The following is an 8125-nucleotide window of genomic DNA, read 5'->3' on the forward strand; positions in this document are numbered from 1 at the left end:
GTACGGTGGCCATTCCGCAGACGAGATGAAATCGGGAAAATGAGCCTTGCACACTCCTGAGTCTTCTTCGCCCTGTGTGTCGGTGCCGAGTCCTGCTGAAACGTCCATTTCGCACTGCCAAAATGCTGCTGAGCCCACAAGTACCACAGCCTCGAGAATGTCACGGTGGTACACATCTTGATTGATTTTGGCCCCTTGATCGATGAAAACAAGGGGTGTCTTGCCGCTCGCACAAATTCCGCCCCAAATCATGACTGACATTGGATTTTGTGATGTTCGATGACGGCTGAGCGTCCAGGAGTCCCCGCAGACCAGTTTCTGTCGTTTTGATGGTTGTACAGAGAAAAGCTTCTCGTCTGTGAAGAGAATGCACTCCCACTGTCGACCTGCGGTCCGACGCTTGAGTTAACAGGATCTTTGGAGTCTCATGCACTTGTTTTCATCGGTGAGGAGCTGAACCTTTTGGAACTTGTAGGGTTTGAGTACGAGTTCCTTTTTCGCATTAAACGCACCGATTCGCGATTGATTCTGATCTCACGAGCAATTTTTCTCATGGAGACCTTCGCATGTCAGTCAACTCGCTTTGTGATGATCTTGCGGTTCCTAGACGTGTTGACAGTGCGCTTTCTTCCACGTCCGGGACGGTCACCATTGTGGCCAAGCTCCTTGAATCGCCGAACTGCATCTGAGACTGTCATTTTTGGAACACCGAGCAGACGAACAATTTCACATTGATGCTTTCCTTGCCGGAATAGCTCCAAAATTGCACAACATTTGTTCGACACCATTAAAAAAAATAAAGAACTAACCCTTATTACATCGAAAGTACATCTACACGGGCAAGAAATCATGGAGAATTAAACAATAGTATGTAAATTGGTGACAGTAAAAAAGTTCAGGTGCAGCATTGCTACAAACTTTGTACGGGTTAATTATTGTCACCCTGTATTTACACGATGACAACAATGTTCAGAGACAATGTGAAATATTTTTTCCGAAAATACGGTACTGCATACATAAAGTACATCAACTTCTTATAACAGTCACCGGATGGCCGAGCGGTCAAGGTGGCAGCCTACCGCTCTGGGGGACCCGGGATCGAATCCGAACGGGTCGAATAATTCCCAGAAATTTTTCGGGGGTGGTCCGTTCGGATATGTCGGGCCCCGCCCCTGACCACCCGGTCGCCCCATTGTGGGCCTGGCCGAACCCATAATGGGCCTTCTAAAAAAGGCCCTCTTAGTGCCCACAGGGCGGAGAGTTAAAAAAAAACTTCTTATAACACACGATACAAGGATGTGTTGATTGCAGAGGTCAAGATTGGCAGCCTGCCGCCGGGGGAACCGGAAACGAATCCGGACGGGTCGAAAAATCCCCAGGAATTTTTCGGGAATAGTCTGTCCGATGGATATGTTGGGTCCCGTCCCTCACCACCGGGCCTGGCCGAACCCATAATAGGGCTTGCTGTAAGAGGCCCTCTTAAGTGCCCCCAGGGAGAAGAGTTTTTTTTAAGGATGTGTTGACAATTGTTAATCAAATCAAAATAATCTCCGCGTGCCTTGACACAAAAACAGCCGTTTCGTAAAGTTGTTAATTACTCACCTCCTACACAAATATTTTGTTTCATTCACGAATCAAAGCAGCTCGCAGAGAATCCAAGTTTTGGTTTGAGGTAGAACAGACTACTCTCCAATACTCAACGCACACTGCAGTCCATGAAAGAGATTAAGGTCCGGGCTATACGGTGGTCATTGTGTCCATCGGATAAAATTAATTCCATGATTACCAAACAAGGCCAGGACTTCTGAACAGGGCAGGTTTTGGTAGGTATGCAGTGCGTGCATGCACGCGGGCGGCCGATAGTGCACTGAAAAATATTTTTCATACCGTAAATAAAATAAACAACAGACTCCTGCCGGTCATTATCTAACCCCTTTTGGAAAAGAACTTTTTGAATTATATATAGATATTTATATACTAAATAAAAATTTCATTAAATTTTAATTTGCAACTTGTATCTTATGGAAATATAACTTTTGAACAAAAAGCTGGTATTATCGGCTTGATTTGAATAAAATTAAAATAAATATATATATCAAATATTTTTTACCCCCCTCAACATATTAGTAGGCTCTCGTGCGTTGGCTTAGATTTTGAATTTACTCGCGATCAGCATTGGTAGGGGGGCCGGATGGCCGAGCGGTAAAGGTGGCAGCCTACCGCTCTGGGGGACCCGGGATCGAATCCGAACGGGTCGAATAATCCCCAGGAATTTTTCGGGGGGTGGTCCGTTCGGATATGTCGGGCCCCGTCCCTCACCACCCGGTCGCCCCATTGTGGGCCTGGCCGAACCCATAATGGGCCTACTAAAAGAGGCCCTCTTAGTGCCCACAGGGCGGAAAGAGTTAAAAAAAAAAAAAAAGCATTGGTAGGGACGGCCAAATATCTCTGGCACGCAGGCGGCTAACAGCCCTGCTTCTGCCTTCCTATGGGCCTGTGCAGTCTTGCTGTAAGGTTAATTTCCGGTTCCCAAAATGGGACTTGGACTGTAGTTTCAAGAACATCTCTGTCCTTGAAGCTATTCAATAGCATTTATCATTATTAATTTTCTTTATGTAAATTTCATGGTTGATTTTCGCACCAACGTCAACGAAAACTAGCGGAGTTTGTCTGTCGCAGATTCTACTCCACACCATGATTTGTTGAGGGTGTTGTGTGTGACCACTTTCGAAACATCTGGAGGAATTTTACTCTAAATTCTGTAATTTTGATGATCGTGTGATTGTTCAATTGTGAGCCAATTTTTAATTGTTAAAAACGTGTCATACTGCTAGTTTCTTCGGGGTACAAATGTTTGGGATCTTACAGCTTTGTTCTTTTCAGGAAGAAGTTTAGACTCTGTACGGTCAAGGAGCAAGCTCTTACGTAGATATATTCCGCATTAATTCACAATTTGTTTCACGCAAATTTTCGTATCATCACTGTTTTGGATTTTGCTTTACGCGATTTCTGATGATATTGCGCATTCTAGGCGTGTTGACAGTTCTTGGTCATTCCTAAAGTTTTTGATTGTGCCTACTTCTTGTACTAAGCTATGGTCCCGTAAATGGTCACTCGTGAAATAGAAATTGAATAATCCTAGACAGTGTATTTCTTGCATTGTACAAATCAATTATTGAAGTAGGATACATTGACACTGTATAATTTAGCAAAATTATTGTTGATTTTTTTTAATGCATAACCTCTGAATTAAAGGGTTTTTTTCATTTTTATAACACACACTTTCCACTATTGCATTTTGAATTTTTATTCCCTTGATTTTAAATTCTTTTAACATTGAGTTAGAACAATTAAGATAAATTTTGTACTACTATGAGAAAATTTAACTCAACTTTTTGCGTAGAATCTAATGTGGAATTAATAAGAATTGTAGGATTGATTAATGGGATTAGACAACACAACACGAGCGATCTGCCAAGGGGGAATGCCTCCCGGGAGGACTTTCTATGGGATATTGGTTTCCTGTTTAGGTGAAGGAAACCTGAAAAATTCCATGTAGCCTGCTCGTTGGGAGGTGCAAATCCATTGTTCAGTGGTGTTATTCACTGGATATTGGTGGGCTGAGAAGTTAATAAGATTATTTTTTCTCATAACATACCATATTTAAAAAACAGTTATTTTAGAATATGTAATATTAACACAGCAAAATTTTAAACAACATAAAAAACAAATCTGGCAAAATTTATAAGGAAAAATGCTATTGAATCTGCCTGGTAATTTTATCAAATGTATATTGTTTTTATTTGTGCCATCACCTGAAAAGTCCTGTAACGTTTTGCATAGTGAAGTGGATGAGCAGCCTCTAATAAACGGTCGAATCCGCAGTAAGACTTATTTTCGTGAGATGCGGAGAAAGGACATCGAAATACTCGTTATTGTATAGGCTTGTTTTATTAATTTTATCAAAATATTATTTTTTTTCTTGAAGATCATAGGCAAAAAGCCATTTAAGTTGCAACGGTTTTGAAAACTACCTTGTTTATTCAAACTTTTGTCATACATCATAATACTTTATGAAATAACGGATGAATTTTGGCATAAGTAGGTCAATAAATTATTATTTTTTGCTTATATACAAAATGAAATTGACAAAATCCTACAATCTAAAAAGTGCATTTAAAAAAGGGTTCATCAGGTTTATAAAAAAAAATCTTGTAATATTTTTCAAAGTATAAGAGTCCTGAATAATTTTGAAACAGCCTGTTTTATTTATAATCGTCAGTCTTACAGTTTTTAATAGTTAAATTTCAGTTATTATTATTGAAGTTATTTGTTACAAAATCAAAATTGGCCTGATTCGCTTTTAATGGAAATGTACAGTGACTTCGGTTTACCTAGTTTTTAAAAATTTTATATAAATATTTGTGTCGCGAAACCGTTACAAATACATTGGGTTGTGCTAGCGAAAAGTTCGAGAAACACAGGTCTGCAAAGACAGCACAACAGCTTAAACATAACAGAACTATCACAATGACAGTAAGGGTTAACTGAAAAATTAATTCCTTTGCTGTTTATTTTGTATCAGTATAAAAGAGATTCAAAAGTTACATTCTAAGTTTGGAAGAGATCAAAGAACAAAAATAGCTGAAAACTAGTGATGTAACGAATACCGAATATTCGGCTAGGAGCGTGGCCGAATACCGAATATTCGGCCAGGAGCGTTGTCGAATGGCCGAATATTCGGCCAAACTATTCGGCTTGATTAACGCACGTACGAAAATTGGCGCGCAAACCGCATTATGGCAAAGATCGCGCACCATGCTCTCTATTAGCCCGCTGTCACTATGATTTTTTCTTCCATTAGGTCTAAGTTAATTAAATTAATTAATTAAATTATAATTATTAAAAAGTTAATATGAGATGGAGCCTAACGTCTACTTCTAGTGCCAAATTGGTTTATAATTTATGTAATAGCCGTAAATAGCCTGCTATGATTCGGCAGGTGTTGGTATTTAGATGTAAGTTATAAGTTATTTTATTTGCAATCGATTATTTTAACTCTAATTAAACACTAAAATTTTGTTTTTACTACATATTTGTAGACTGAATGGTACCCTAAGGATATACTTTAGTGGGGACATAATATGGTCTAGTTTCTCCCCAGTTGTGGAAAAGTTCAAATATATCGTATAAATATTAAAATATACGCGAATACGAATATAACATAATTAACTAAACAATAACGTTAATGCCCGATACATTCTAACCTACACGCCATCAATGCCATAAGATATCGAACTAGATAAAGGCTATATTATTATTTAATTACGAAATAATTTAATACTAGAGTTAGATGCTATTTCTTATTAACTTCAATAATTATAGTTTAATGTTTAGCATTAATAAAAGTAACAAAAATGATTAATTTACTGTGTTTTTGTTATTTCTTACTCCTGTTTTTAGGTATTCGGTATTCGGCCGAATAGTGATTTAAATATTCGGTATTCGGCCGAATAGTGAAAAATAGGCCGAATACCGGGTAGTAACCGAATATTCGTTACATCACTACTGAAAACCCAATTTTGACAATGTCTTAAGTTGTTCCTAAGGTGGACAACTGATATCAGTTTCAGCATTTAAGCATATTTATTTAAACTAAACACACACTAACAATTTTAATTTGATATATGGCTTTAATTTAAATATAATTAAAAATAACTTGTAAAATACTATATATTGGGGGTTTAAATCTAATTGGGCAATAAAAAAAATGCAAACGCTTTTACAATAGCAGTCAATTTTCACAGAGAAGTTAGACTCTTGGAGTTTAAGTATGGGGGATATGTTACCAAGTCTGGTGTACTTTTTGAACATTTTAGTTTGTCAAAATGGAAGCAGATGACATCCTTCTGAGGCACGTATTGTATTTTTGTTTCCGAAAATGTTTAAATGCAAAGATGTGCACTCCGGTCAATCGACCACGGTCAATAGTGATGATCTAAAAGCTCTGGTTGAAGGCAACCAAGAACTACAAGAGAATTAGCTTTAAAATGTAAGTGAATGTATGCAACAATTTTAAAAGTCTTGGAAAGGTTAGATGCGTGGATTCCAAGAGTTAACAGAAACTGATCTCTCACCACGATTAAGTATTCTATCGTCGAAAGAAAGATCCATTCTTAGATTGAGTAATTACTGGAGATGAAAAATGATTATTATAACGTTCATGGCTAAATCCAAGAGCTCTCAACATCCACACAAAAAGTGGACTGCACCCAAAAAAGTAATGTGCATATGGTGGGATGTGAATGGAATAGTGTATTATGAACTACTAGACTGTTTAAGCAAAGCATTAAAGGACAAAAAGCTGGTGCTAGTAAACCGCAAGGGCATTATACTGCACCATGACAATGCAAGACGTGTTGCCAGAGTAACCCTAGAAAAAATACAAGAATGGCAGCAGGATGTTTTGTCTCATACGCCATATTCTCCGGATTTAGCACCCTCAGATTATTATTTGTTTAGATCTTTACAGAATTATTTAGATAGAAAAAAGTTTGACGGAATTGATGAAGTCAAAAATGCTATTATGGAATATATTGCCCCAAATCTGACTTTTTCAGAAGAGGAATTGAGAAATTGGTAGAAAGATGGCAACTAGTAATACAACAAAATGGATCGCATATAATTGAGTAATTGTTTGGATTTGTAAGTTAAATAAAATGTTTAAAATGAACATAAAAAATGCAAAAACTTATTATTCAACACAATATCAATAATAGAATTTTAAAAACTGATGACTTTTTCAAATTACATTTCACATTTTTTTAATGCTTAAAGTGAATCATCATTTTAACATTAAAAATTTCAGAAACAAAGAAATTAGCTGGAATAAGAAACCTTACAAATTTAATGATTCATTTGATTATTCATTATTATGAAAATCATTCAATGAATTCATCACTAGTTAAAAGTATTAGCAATAATGCTTATATCAATAACCTAATTTTGATAGTTAATGTTTTTATGAAAAATTGATTTTGAATAATCAGCAGTCATCTAAAATATAAATAAAATGGCTTTACTGGTAATAAGTTTTAAATTAATCAATTTATTATAAACCTTAGTTAATTTATAAAAACAATGAAAACTCCGTTAAGTGGATTTAGTTTAAAAAAAATATTTCAGAAAGTTTAAGTTTAAAAATTGATAAGGCTAAACAAATTTAATAATAAAATTTTGATTCATCCTTTAATACTAAAATGTGTGAGGATTACCAATTTATTTTTACTTTTCCATCTCTGTTATACAGTATAATTAAAATAGGACCAGGAGCAGTCAGTCAAAACATGATCCCCGAGATTTAATTTTTAATTTTTGGACTCGGGACCTTGAAACATTGAGAAATGCAAAAGAATTAGAGGGTTTTTTCCTGTATGTATGTATGTACATATGTATGAATGAATGTTAGTGTGCACACGTGGCAAGATTTTGTTCACACACCTTGAAGCTTATTAACACTCATGCCTTTTGTTGAAAATTTCTGAAATGTTGCAAGGTTTGTGTATCACAGGCATTGATGCTATTAAATTTTTGTACAGGTCAAGGGAATAGGAAGATAGAGGAGAGTTGTGTGTCATACTTTAATAGAGTTGGACTTAATGAAGATTTTACTTGTTATTAGCATTTACAGCTTCTCATAAAACTCATCACTACCCTCAAAATTAAGCATTTTGCTTTTTATAATCTATATATATAATCGAAACGAGTTGATGATGATGATGATAATAATAATAATAATAATAATAATCAGTGCAGACCCCAAACAGTTAGGAGTTGAAAGTTGAAATTTGGTACACAGCTAGGTACGTCACGAGAACGCACACTAAGAAGGGATTTTTCGAAATTCCTCTCCACGGGGGAGAGGAACAGGATTAAAGCTTAACACTTCCATCAACAATGGAAGTGTTACGTAACAAAATGGAAGTGTTAAGAGAAAGTGACGTGCAAGACACAGATGCAGTCTTTTTCATTTTTGCGGGAAATCGAACATATTTGTAGACCCATCTAAAAATTCTCTAATTAGTCTGGAAACAGGGGGACCCAATTCTTGCATTTTGTGAAAACA

At 36.3% G+C, this 8125-nt stretch overlaps 1 protein-coding gene across 1 annotated transcript in view; it reads right to left on the reverse strand.

The window, feature by feature from the left end:
* The window catches only part of LOC136977194 (acyl-coenzyme A synthetase ACSM3, mitochondrial-like), a 148512-nt gene that overhangs the window by 20434 nt on the left and 119953 nt on the right, over window positions 1-8125 (reverse strand). The gene's annotated exons all lie outside the window — the stretch shown is intronic.

The sequence above is a fragment of the Centruroides vittatus genome, unplaced genomic scaffold, assembly GCF_030686945.1.
Source record: "Centruroides vittatus isolate TY-2023 unplaced genomic scaffold, ASM3068694v2 contig_452, whole genome shotgun sequence".
Classification (NCBI taxonomy): domain Eukaryota; kingdom Metazoa; phylum Arthropoda; class Arachnida; order Scorpiones; family Buthidae; genus Centruroides; species Centruroides vittatus.